Below are 12494 nucleotides of genomic sequence, written 5' to 3' on the forward strand. Positions count from 1 at the left end.
CTTGTTTTTTGTATTGTATTACCTCTCTCCAGGCATCTACCAATCTATCGTCAAATTCTATCCTCACATGTGGTGAAAGACTGTGTCCAGCTCTCCTGTGTACAATTCAAGAAGGATGCTGATAATTTGTAGAGGGTACAGAGAAGATTAAATTAGGGACTGAATGATTGAAAGATTAGAAAACATGTCTTATAGCAGTAGACTGAAGGAGCTCACCCTATTAGCTTAACAAAGAGGAAGTTAAGGAGTGACTTGATTATAATCTATAAGTACCTACACAGGGAACACATATTTGATAATGGGCTTTTCAATTTAGCAGAGAAAGGTATAACAAGATCCAGCGGGTGGAAGATAGAGCTGGACAAATTCAGACAAAACAAGGTGTAAATTTCTAACAGAGGACAATGAACCACTGGAACAATTTGCCCAAGTTCATAGTGGATTCTCCATCACTGGTGTTTTTCAATTTGAGATTGGAAAAATTTTTAAAGGCATGCTCTAGTTCAAAAGGAATTATTCTGGGGATTATGGTTTGTGTTATACAGAAAATCAGACTAGATAATCACACTAGTCCCCTCTAGCCTTGAAATCTATGAATCTTGGAATGTTATCTTTCATACGTCATCTTCTGTGTCATCATCATAACCTCTAATCCATTAGATATAGTAGGCCAAATTCAGCACTGGTATAGGAAGGCTCAATTCCATTTACTTCACTGAAGTTGTCCCTGTTTACACCAGGAATGAATTTTATCAATTAGCACTAACTTTAAACTTCAAAGCAAACATTAATTAAAACATATTGATCATTGCACAAACATTCAACAGGAACTCCTGTCATTGATTTAGTTTCACCACAGAAAATCCTTTTTGAATCAAGTAAACAACCTGCCTTTTATCTTCACTTTTTATGTTAAAATTAACATTAACCTTAGTTGTGTGATGCATTTTTAATTCAACCCAGTGGTGATATCTTCTCTGTTCTGCTCTACAAAAACATTGTTATACCATCAGCAGAGTTACTTTTTACAATGTAACTTTCTAAAAACTGCTTCTTCAGCTGGTATCCCTGGGCTGGGAAAAATGTCATTGAAACTGGTAAATGTGACCACCACTCTTCATTTAAAATAGCTCTAAGAGACAGTTAAGCCACACACCCACCTGAAACAAAGTCATATGCAACTCTTCCCTGGTATTTGAACAACGGGCAGAGGGCTTTGCTGGGTATTGTTCTGAGATAAGAGTGTGTGTGCACAAGAGAAACTGGGGAAGGGTGGAAAGAAAAGCAGCAGGAAGCCCAAAGTAATATTAGTTAGACCAAAGGGAAAACTGTAAAAGTTTTATTGGTGCTAACTGTAATTGAGTCACTAGTTGGAAAGAAATGGACAAAAAAAACATTTTGTTCCTACCTACATTTTCACCTAGAGAAGAGAGAGATCACTTCAGGAAAAGAGTGGACTAAAATAATGTTTCAGTTTATTTTTGTTTGTGAATAATCTGTCATAGCTGTAAGGAAAACAGTGAAAACTCATTTTATGCCCTCCCTTTTTTTTCTTTTTTCTTTCTTCTTTTTTTTTTTTTTTTTTTTTTTTTTTGTTGCTTATCCAGCACCAACAGAATGAGTGTATCTAATAATCTTGATTGTGAACTGCTTCAAGGAATGTGTGTTTTGGACATTAATTCCCATAAGGTCTTTTATAGCAAATATGCTCTTCTCTTGATCAATGAAGTCTGTCATATGTATAGATGAGTTGTCTTTCTGCTGAATAGTGCTGAGTACTTTTGTATTGACATACTGTAATCTCTTATCCATCGTGCCTTTGCTTTGCTAGCTTTCTTAGGAATTACTAGAAACCTGACTTTTCTATAATCCTTTTCTAATAGATTTCTCGTCTATGTGACAGCTTCCAAGGGCATACAGCTTTGTGCTGACCTTGTAGTTTAAAGTGTTTCTTGTTTTTATTTAGCCTTTGATTTTTACATAGGTATTTAAAGATTTCAAAGATTTTATTACAAATGGCATAACCTTGTATGGGGCAGAGTGGGGAGAATGAACCTGTGTAAGGAGACAGCAGTGGAAGAAGAATGTAATAGTTGAGAGGAGGCTGAATGAATATGTTGGTGGGGCAGGGGGAGATAGGGACAGAAACAGACCATTCAAGTGAAGTCTTATGTATTGGGACCGGAAAGCAGAAAGATAGTGTATCCATGTATATACATGCGCTTTGTGGGAGAAGGTCAGCTTGAGTAGTAGAAATTCTGTGTATATACTGGGGTTGATAATCATGTATGTATGTTTCTGAATGGGTTTGTTGGGGAAGTCTGTGTGTGTTAGTAGATTCTGAGCAGTTTCATGTGTCTATGTATTTGATGGATTTGGGGGAGTGGTGCGTGTGTTTAATAGATTTTGGGGGTAGAAGACATGAGAGTGTGATTTTGTAGGTGGAGAAGGAGAGCATATGATAACTTTTGGCAGGAAAGGCTATGTGAGAGAAGAGGAAGTGGGAAGTACAAAGGAAGTAGGAACAAGGACAAGAGGAAAGGAGTAATAAGAAATTGACAACTGGAGGAAGAGGAATAGAACACCACAAAGGAAAAAAGGGGATGGAAGGGAAGAGATGAAGGGAAAAGAGAGTAAAGAGAGAAATGGATAACATAATGAAAAGGAGGCGGGAAAACAACAAATACAAGGGAAATAAGTAAAGCTTTTTAAAAACACATTAACAGAAAGAGTAGATAAAAAGTTATACAATAAATACATGCTTATCTTTTGATGAGTGAGCTCCATAGTCTACTAATTCATAGGAGAACCATATCAACTCTGACCAGAGTTGTTATGTAAAAAACACGTGAGCAATACAAACTGGGACTATACATAACAGATTAAAAATGTGATGAAAATGAAAAGTGTCATAGTTATTCATAGTGCTGTCTGAAACAATGAAAAACACAGATAGAACAATGCTACTTGAACCCATAAAACCAATCTAATGAGCAAACTGAACCCTGCCCGAGATATAATCTTGTTTCTACCATTGGTAATGACCAAAAGGAATCCTGTGACAATGTGTGCCTGTGGCACCACTTTGCACTTCTTCCTGACTGACTGGTGCCAGTGGCACAGATGCACTAGCCAACTTAGGATCACTGCTATGGCTGATCGTTGATTATATAACCCCACATAACTCTGAAGGAGACAGATATTACTGATGGCTTGTACTCTGATCAGTAATTTTTTTTTTGGCGTAGAAAAATACACATTCCCCACCACATAGTATCGTTAGACTGTCAGATGGTAGCAAATTGAGTGAGAGGAATGTTTATACTAATAAACCAGAAGGTTCTTCTACTGTATTTGGCTATGAAAAGAAGAAACAGCTCAGAGAGTCTTAGACTTGCTGAAAATGCTTTTTTCTGCTACAACTTGGTTGGCTGCTGCTTCCACCTACTAGGATCACACTTGTCGATTTTCATGTACTTCTGCTGGAGATCTGTGCCTTTGAAAAACTATGTGAAAACTCTTTTGTGAGTTTCCTGCTAAGAGGGGCAAGAGGGAGTAACCTCCAGTCTTCCTCCTTTGCTGAGCTTTTCTTCATTTGCTGCCTGTTAGAAGACTCACTCTAGCCTTCCTCTTCTTCTGTTTCTCATACCAAAAGGACACATCTGATTCTTTTACCAAAGGTCCTTACTCATTTTGTATTCAGATAAACTCCAGTTAGCTTTAATGAGCCAAAATAAATAAAAACAATGGGGAAAATAATCTTAAATAAGCATCCGCCTTTACTTACATACAAAACTAAGTTTTGGCACATATGGGAGTTTTTTTATTGTTGTTGTTGTTCTTATTTTGTTTTAATTTCTGGCGCAACTTTAGATACATTCCACAAAATGCTAGTGGTAATATCCTGGCCCCATTGAAGTCAATGAGAGTTTTGCCTTCAGTGGAGCCAGGATTTCAACCTAGGAAATAATGAAGCAGAATAAATCCAATTTTGTCACAAATGCTGACATTTCAAAGTGTCATCTTCATAACCACTGGAAATACTATAGTGTCACTAAGACACCACCACCTAAGCTTGCTTTAATTCTCCGAGAAGATTTAGTGGAAAAGAACTAAGACTTTGTTCAGGTTTTAACAAATGTGTTTAGACCCCATCAGAAAAGTAATTCTGAAACCCTTTTTCCCCTCATATAAGATGTGAAGAGAATTTCAGTGACAGCTTGTGCCCAGCATCCTTGTGCACAGAGTAAAAGGCAACACCACCAGACTATAAAATACCCATTGCCACCTGTCATGATTTTATTGCAGGTCTCGCAATACCTGAACTAGAGAAGAATTTCACCTTTTTTTAACAAAAGTAAGTTTCTATCCCTCATGGCTTTTGACCAAAGCTTAAAAACATGACCCGAATGCAACCTAAACCTTCAAACACCAGAAGGAAAATAAAAAGAACCCACATTTTATTGTTATTTTTAAATGGATCTCAGATTTTGGGGCCTGACTCAAATTTTAAATGTCTGGGGCTGGCAATTCTGAAATATTTATCATAAAGACTAACAGCAGATCAACACAAAACAAAGTTCAGACTTGTACCACCATGTAAAAAGTGATGGATTTTAAACTAAGAAATAAGAACTTTATGTCAGACCACAGGGAAACATTTTTAAGAGAAAGTACAAATGAGAGGTACAATTGATTACCATGGAGATATTCAAGGCAAAAAATCAATGATGATATTCAAGAATAGTCAAGAAACATTCAAGCAGATAAAACATTCATGAAAATGATGTACTGAGTACAGTACCATTAAAAACACAGGGGATGAGACTACATTATCCAGCTAGTCTTTTCAGACTTGAATTTCTTTATACTATTCAATTCTGTGCTTGTCTGAGACCACGAAAAGCATGACCAATTAATGCAGGGGAGTTTTTGTGTTCTGGCACTTGAGTGAGACTTGATAACAAATGTCTTTATTTAGAAGTAACAGGGATACAGTAGGGTGTTAAGAAGTGTGGTAATGTGCTGACCAGATAAGATGAAACTGTAAATGTTCGTTTTAAATTCTTGTACATAACATTAATGTAAATAACAATCTGAGTCTGGAAACATGCCATTGATGAGAAATTGACAGCAGATTTTGTACATGGCCAAGTATAATACTCTGATACTTTCAAGGAAAAATATTGAGTTTTACATTATTATTCATGGTTCTAGCTGAACATATAAATCAAGCGAAATGATGCAATTGAATTAATAAATCTAAAACATGAAAGCCTGCAAAGAAATCTTTTATTGTTAGATTTTTATTAGTCTAACCTAAAATAACCCCAGTCTATGTCTGATCGCTGTGTACCAAATATATGAATTCCTTAATGGACAGTAAAGGAATTACAACCCTTTGAAGTCTGTTTCTTTAATTTAGTAGAATCAAATCCTTCCATGACAGGTTCCGATCATGTAGAAACAATGGCTTCCACAGAGGATCAGGATATGGGGACCCTGGGAGGGGCTTTCTATACTCCCTGTGCACTGGGTCTGTACTGAGAATACTTCTTGTGATCAAGTGTGCAAGAGAGGAGGAAGCTAAGATAAGGGCAGCCTGGGTAGGGGTTAGTAAATATGTGACTGTGGGGATCTTCTGGCCAATTACAGAATCATAGGATTGGAAGGGACCTTGAGAGATCATGTAGTCCAGTCCCCTGCACTTATGGCTGGACTAAGTATTATGTAGACCAGTGGTAGGCAACCTACGGGCCGCGTGTGGCCTGCAGGCCACAGGTGCCCACCACTGATCTAGACCATCCCTGACAGCTGTTTGTCTAATCTACTGTTAAAATCTCCAATGATGGAGATTCCACAACTTCCCTAGCAATTTATTCTAGTTCTTAGCCACCCTGACAGTTAGGAAATTTTTCCTAATGTCCACCCTAAACCTCCTTTGCTGCAATTTAACCCCATTGCTTCCTGTCCTATCCTCAGAGATTAAGGAGAACAATTTTTCTCCCTCCTCCTTGTAACAATCTTTTATCTACTTGAAAACTGTAATGTCCCCCGCAGGCTTCTCCTCTTCAGACTAAACAAACCCAATTTGTTTCAATCTTCCCTCATAGGTCATGTTTTCTATGCCTTTAATCATTTTTGTTGCTCTTCTCTGGACTTTCTTCAGTTTGTACACATCTTTCTTGAAATGTGTCACCTAGAACTGGGCACAATACTCCAGCTGAGGCCTAATCAGCGCGGAGAAGAGCAAAAGAATTACTTCTCGTGTCTTGCTTACAACTTTACTGCTAATACATCCCAGAATTATGTTTGCTTTTTTTGCAACAGTGTTACACTGTTGACTCATATTTAGCTTTTGATCCAGTATTACCCCCCTGATCCTGTTCTACAATACTCCTTACAAGGCAGTCATTTCCCATTTTGTATGTATGCAACTGATTGTTCCTTCCTAAGTGGAGTATTTTGCATTTGTCCTTACTGAATTTCACCCTATTTATTTCAGACATTTCTCCAGTTTCTCCAGATCACTTCCAATTTTAATCCTTGTGATGGGTTGGGTCTCAGAGACCCTCTTGGGACTGCCACCTGATGTGCTGAGACTACGTCTGAGCCCATTTTCCCTGGCAGCTTTGGGTACTTCAGTACCCTGCCTTGTTGAGCCAGACATGCTAGCCTGCTTCAAACACAGACCCAGGTCTGAACCGTGTCCCCCAAAAGCTGCAGGCTTAAATGAAAACAGCTTAAGAAGTGCTCCTGTCTCCAACACCCAGATACCCAGGTCCCAATGGGGTCCAAACCCCAAATAAATCCATTTCACTCTATATAAAGCTTATACAGGGTAAACTCATAAATTGTCCGCCCTCTATAACACTGATATAGAGATATGCACAACTGTTTGCCCCCCCAGGTATTAATTACTTGCTCTGTGTTAATTAATAAGTAAAAAGTAATTTTATTAAATATAAAAAAACAGGATTTAAGTGGGTCCAAGTAACAACAGACAGAGTGAAGTAAGTTACCAAGCAAAATAAAATAAAACATGCAAGTCTAAGCCTAATAAAGTAGAAAACTAAATGCAGGTAAATCTCACCCTCAGAGATGTTCCAAAAAGCTTCTTTACAGACTAGACTTCTTCCTAGTCTGAGTCCAGCAATCACTCACACCCCTATAGTTACTGTCCTTTGTTCCAATTTCTTTCAGGCATCTCTTTGGAGTGGAAAGACTATCTTCTGAGCCAGCTGAAGACAAAATGGAGGGGGTTTTCCAGGACATTTTATATTCTCTCTCTTGTGCAACAGCCACAAGAAGGGGTCTCTAGCCACCTGGGCAAGTCACATGTCTATGAATGATTCAGCTTTTTTGCAGGCAGATGCCACTGTTTACATGTTAGTTTGAACTTTCCCAGGAAAGCTCAGATGTGGATTGGCATCTCCCAAATTCCGTAATTAGTTAAGTACTCCCAATTACTTGAATAACCCCTTCACACTATATTGACCAAATCTGTCTTATGTGCTTCCTACAGCAAACACTTTAAATACAAGCATAAAGCCAACACTCATAACTTCAGATATAAAAATGATACATGCATACAAATAGGATGAATATATTCAGTAGATGATAACCTTTGCAAAGATATGTTACATGGCATATCTAGCATAAAACATTTTCCAGTTATGTCATATTTACACTGTAAAGCATATTTCTATAAAGCATTAGGGGGTGCAACATCACAATACTATCCTCCAAACCACTTGCAACCCCTCCCAGCTTGGTATCATCCACAATCTTCCCCACAGAGAGGGAGATGGTCATTGGGCTACTGCAGTCTGGTCTATGAGCAATTTGAGAATGTCTACATAGGAATAATTCCTCCTCCATCCCATCCCACTCCACCCCCATCCCAAAGTCCTGAAGTATTTTCTGGCCACTTTGGATGTTAAGTGATTTCAGGATCTGGGCCTTAATGTGAAGAAACTAAATAGAAAGCTTTCTTTCTGAATTCTGGATCTTACCAACAAAATCAACTTACACAATGTTTATCACCAAATTTCAGAAAAAAATCACGTAATTTACTAGGGGGGTCAGTCTTAATGTTTTACTTAAATTTTGGGAAGAGATGAATGACCGTCAACCATGCCATTTGCAGTAACAACTCTTTCCACTGTAAGTCAAAGGACAGAAGTGCCTCAAAGAAAGGTGAAAAAGGTGTGGTTTGTGTTAGATATTGTGTGAAAACTGAGCTGTAATGAATTTACATTGGGCTGCTAAAAATGAAAAGATGGTGGAATTACACACTTCAAGGCCAAAAGTAGCCATTATAATTATATATTCTGACTTCATGCATACACAGTCCAAAAAATTCAACAAGTGTTATGTCCATAACTTCTGTTTGAGCTATAGCATTTATTTTAGAAACATATTCAGACTTCATTGAAAAAATTTCAAATCATGGAGAATCCATCATGTCCCTCAGTAATGTATGCCAATGGTTAATTACCATCACATTTATTTCTAGTCTGCATTTTTCCTGCTTCAGCTTCCAGCAACTGGATTTCATTATGCCTTTTCCTGCTCTACCAAAGAGTGTTTCCCATCAGAAATCTCATCTATATGTAGGTTCTTGTAGATCATGATCAATTCACCTCTTAATCTTCTCATGGATAAACTAAACAGACAGCTCCTCTTAAGTGTCACTACAACACATGATTTCCAGACTTCAAATCATCATTTTAGCTCTTTTCTGAACCCTTCCAACTTTTAAAAATGAATTTTATATATATTTGAATAATTAACTTGTGGGACTCCCTTCTGCAAGATCCTTTAAAGAAGAACAGACAACAATCTCTTTTTGAATCTTTGTAGCTAACTATGTTGTACGGAGCAAGAACTCCAAAATTCGAATTCCTGCACTGCTACAAACTCTCTTTAGATTTGGGGCAAATTACTCAACTTTCCCATGTCAGTTCCCATATTTGTAAACTGGAGATAATATCTACCTCACAGGGCTGTTTAAGACTATTGTGAATGACTGAAGATATACAGCATGATACAACAGCCTGGAGTTATTTTCTGAACATTGGGTGGCAAAAACTGATCACAAGTTTGTAATGGGAAGGTATTTTTCCCCAGACATGGCACGATGTTGTGTAATTATATGTAGTCATTCTTTTTACTGAGATTCAGATCATTGGCCTTTGTCAAACAAAATAATGAGCATAATGCATAAATGGCTAGGCATATGTGGTCTACAGAGTTAAGAAATTAACTAATTGGCATGCAGCTGACCGAATGAGCATGGTAGGTTCAGAATTGGAGACATCAGTTGGGGACTAGATAATGACTCAGTTATAAAGAACAGATTTCACCTAATAGCTCAATTCTGCAACGTGCTAACTACCCCCAATATGTGCTCAGCAGCTTCAACTCCTGTTGAAATTAATGGGAGTGGAAGGTGGCTGGCCACCTACCTGGACTCATTCCCTTGCAGGATCAGGCCCTCCATGCTACGAGTGGGTATAAATGAAGATGAGAGTGATGGTAGGCAGCAGTAGGCTGAGGAGTTTAAGACAATTTCAGTTAAAAAAAATAAAAAAACAGAGCATTTTTCACAAATATCTGCCATGTAAAATGAAGTCCAGAATTAAATAAAATATTATTGAAATTGTAATGTTAGTTTTTCATTTTCCTAGAAGTACTATTATGGGTGGCAGATGAAGCTTCCCCTTGGGGAGGCTAGCCCTCTGCCCCGCTTCATCTGAAGAAAACACCATCCCCGGTCGCCGCACTCATCCCCCTTCCACTCCTGTGGTCCCAGCCAGGGTGGCGGAGCGGCTGAGAGCCAATCAGAGCCAAAGGGGTGGATGTGGGGCTGAAAGCTCGGCCCCAGTCAGGGTCAAGCTCTCAGTCTTGGCTGGGACAGTGGCAGATCATTTCGCCCCGGCTGGAGCTTGAAATCCAGAGCCCCTCCCACATTTTGTCCCTTCTGCTTACAGCCCCACCCATGGCCCCACCCCCTTCCGCCTCCACTCTGCCTCTTCCCTCCTGAGGCCCTGGGGACCCGAGACCAGAAAAGCTCTTTGCCCTTGGCAGGGAGTGAGAGTTCCTCCATCTCCAGGGCCATGATTTTTCCAGGGGTCCCAAATCCCTATGAGCATATTTAACAAATCTTATGTCTCAGGCTGCTAATGGTTTCTGAACAGCTGAAATGATATGAGTGACACTCTATACCTTGGGGGACCATCCTGGAACCCCCTATTCCTCATTTTTATATAATTGTGATCTTATATATAAAGCAGGCCTTGTAGGGCATCAGGGAAAAGGTTATAGTCTGCTGAAAGTCATTTCTCTATCCATATGTGTATATCATTAATGCATATGAAGGTATGAGAATTGTGTTGCATGGTTGTCACTAAAGCATGCTGTAAATTGGGGAATAAGCCAAACATTAGCTCCCCAGAGGCAAGGGCAAGAAAAGTAGCCAACACCCGGGTGTAGTATCCATCAACCCATCAACAACCATTGTCCAGAAAGGGAGCTATGATGCAATGACTCACCTGCATGAGGCCACACTAGGGGAATTGCTCAGCCTTCCCTAGAGACTCAGCAAGGCCCACCCAGACATGCCTAGCCTTGTGTTTTCCAAGCACATGGGCTGAGGGTATAAAACAGACAGAGTGGACACATACTGGGCATTTTCTCCTGCCCTCACCTACGCTGCAAGCAACTAAGACACTGAGAAGAAGACAAGACTCCAACAGGAGAGACTGGCCCAGATTTAAGGGACAAGTCTCTATATTAAGGACTGCAATATCCAGGGGTGTGAGAAAAACTGCTTAATCTAGTTGTTGCCCTGTCTAATAGGGTTGAGAGTTTAGACTGAGTGCTTATATTTTATTTCTTCTGGTAACTAACTCTGACTTTTTGCCTATCACTTAATATCACTTAAATCTACCTTTTATAGTCAAAAAATTGTTTAACTGTTTATCTTTACCAGTGAGTTTGTATGAAGTGTGGGGTAAATCTGCTCAGTTTTGACAAAGACTGGTGTATGTCCACTTTCCATTGCTGAAGTGGTGAACCAATTAATAAATTTGCACTGCTCATCTTGAGCAGTGCAAGATGGTATATTCCTGAGGTACAGTGCTGGGAGGATTTGGCTCGGATGCCTTTCTCCATGTGATTCATGAGTGGCTCTAGGAGCTTTCCTGCAATCTAGCTGGCTGTGGGGCTCCACATGAAGTTGTGCTGAGTGAAAACAGCACCTGGAGGGATCTGCTGCTGGTCACTAGCAAGGCATTGTGAGAGACATTCAGGCTACAGAGTTAAGGGGGCACAGCAGTCCCACAGTCCTAGGCTACACCCCGGGGGGATCCCCTCAGAATATGAACAGGCAATCTCAAAGAAATGAAAGGTAATGATCTATAGGTAAAAGAGGCCAGGATTATCTTGATTCAGTGGAATTCTATCCATCAAGTGCTTCCTTGCCTTAATCACAAATCTCACCAGGTACGCTTTTCTCCCTAGATATGTTTAACTGATCCCTGTTGTGGCTGAACACAACAAATCACAAGGGTGAAATGAAAACTGCGAGCAGCAAATAGCATTAACCTTCACCTCTTCTTGCTACTATGAGTATCTTTTATTTGATTTAAAACCACACAATGTTTTCTGGGAAGAAGGGAGAAGAAACATCACTGTTAAAAAGAGATTTAGACATTTATGAAATTTATTAAATGTTGTGAGGCCAGTGAGCAGAGCCTCAGCTGGTGCACACTGTCATAGCTCCACTAAAGTCAAAGGAGCTATGACAATTTATACCACTTGCAGATCATCCCCCAGGTATTAGCTCACTTATTCCTCAGGAAAATATCCCTTTGAAACATCAGTTAGAATCTGGAATGAGTGAAGATCAAATAAAGACCCCAAGGCTTAGCATCACAATATATAACAAACTCTTGCAATCATTAGGCACACGCAAATTTACAATCTGACAAAAATATATAAAAGGTAAGTGAGGAGAACAGTTTCTTGAAACCAGTTCAACAAATTACAAACTCACAAAGCTATCTGCTGAATACTATGAATGGACCCTTTTCCATTCACATTTAAGGCCAGTAAAATATACAGAAAATAGACCTTGTATAACATATGCTTATGGTATTCTAGACATGCTCTCAGTTTAGTGGGTGAATAGAATTAACATATCAGTTGTAAAAACAGAAGGATTAGTCTTTTTCTTGAAGTAGTCTAATGTTCATATAATCCAAAACACAATTTCCACATTTCCCTCTTTTTCATAATTTTACAGGGTTTTACAAATAGTAATTAATTAGGCTACACAACATCCCTCTAAGGTATTAGGTGAATAAAGTCAGGTTTAAGTGAATGGCCCTGAGTTACACAATGAGTCAGTAACAAATCCAAGAACAAAACCCAGGATTAATCATAATGTGTAGCATAGCTGGAAACAAAGAGAATTAATTGTAAACATA

General features: G+C 39.0%; 1 long non-coding RNA gene across 1 annotated transcript; it reads left to right on the plus strand.

The window, feature by feature from the left end:
• Window positions 1-489: 489 nt before the first annotated feature.
• Window positions 490-10483, plus strand: LOC122464939. Its single transcript, XR_006289390.1, has 3 exons — window positions 490-501; window positions 2248-2249; window positions 10308-10483. It is a non-coding gene; the product is annotated as an uncharacterized LOC122464939 (long non-coding RNA).
• The last annotated feature ends 2011 nt before the right edge of the window (window positions 10484-12494 follow it).

The sequence above is a fragment of the Chelonia mydas genome, chromosome 3 (genome assembly GCF_015237465.2).
Source record: "Chelonia mydas isolate rCheMyd1 chromosome 3, rCheMyd1.pri.v2, whole genome shotgun sequence".
Lineage (NCBI taxonomy): Eukaryota > Metazoa > Chordata > Testudines > Cheloniidae > Chelonia > Chelonia mydas.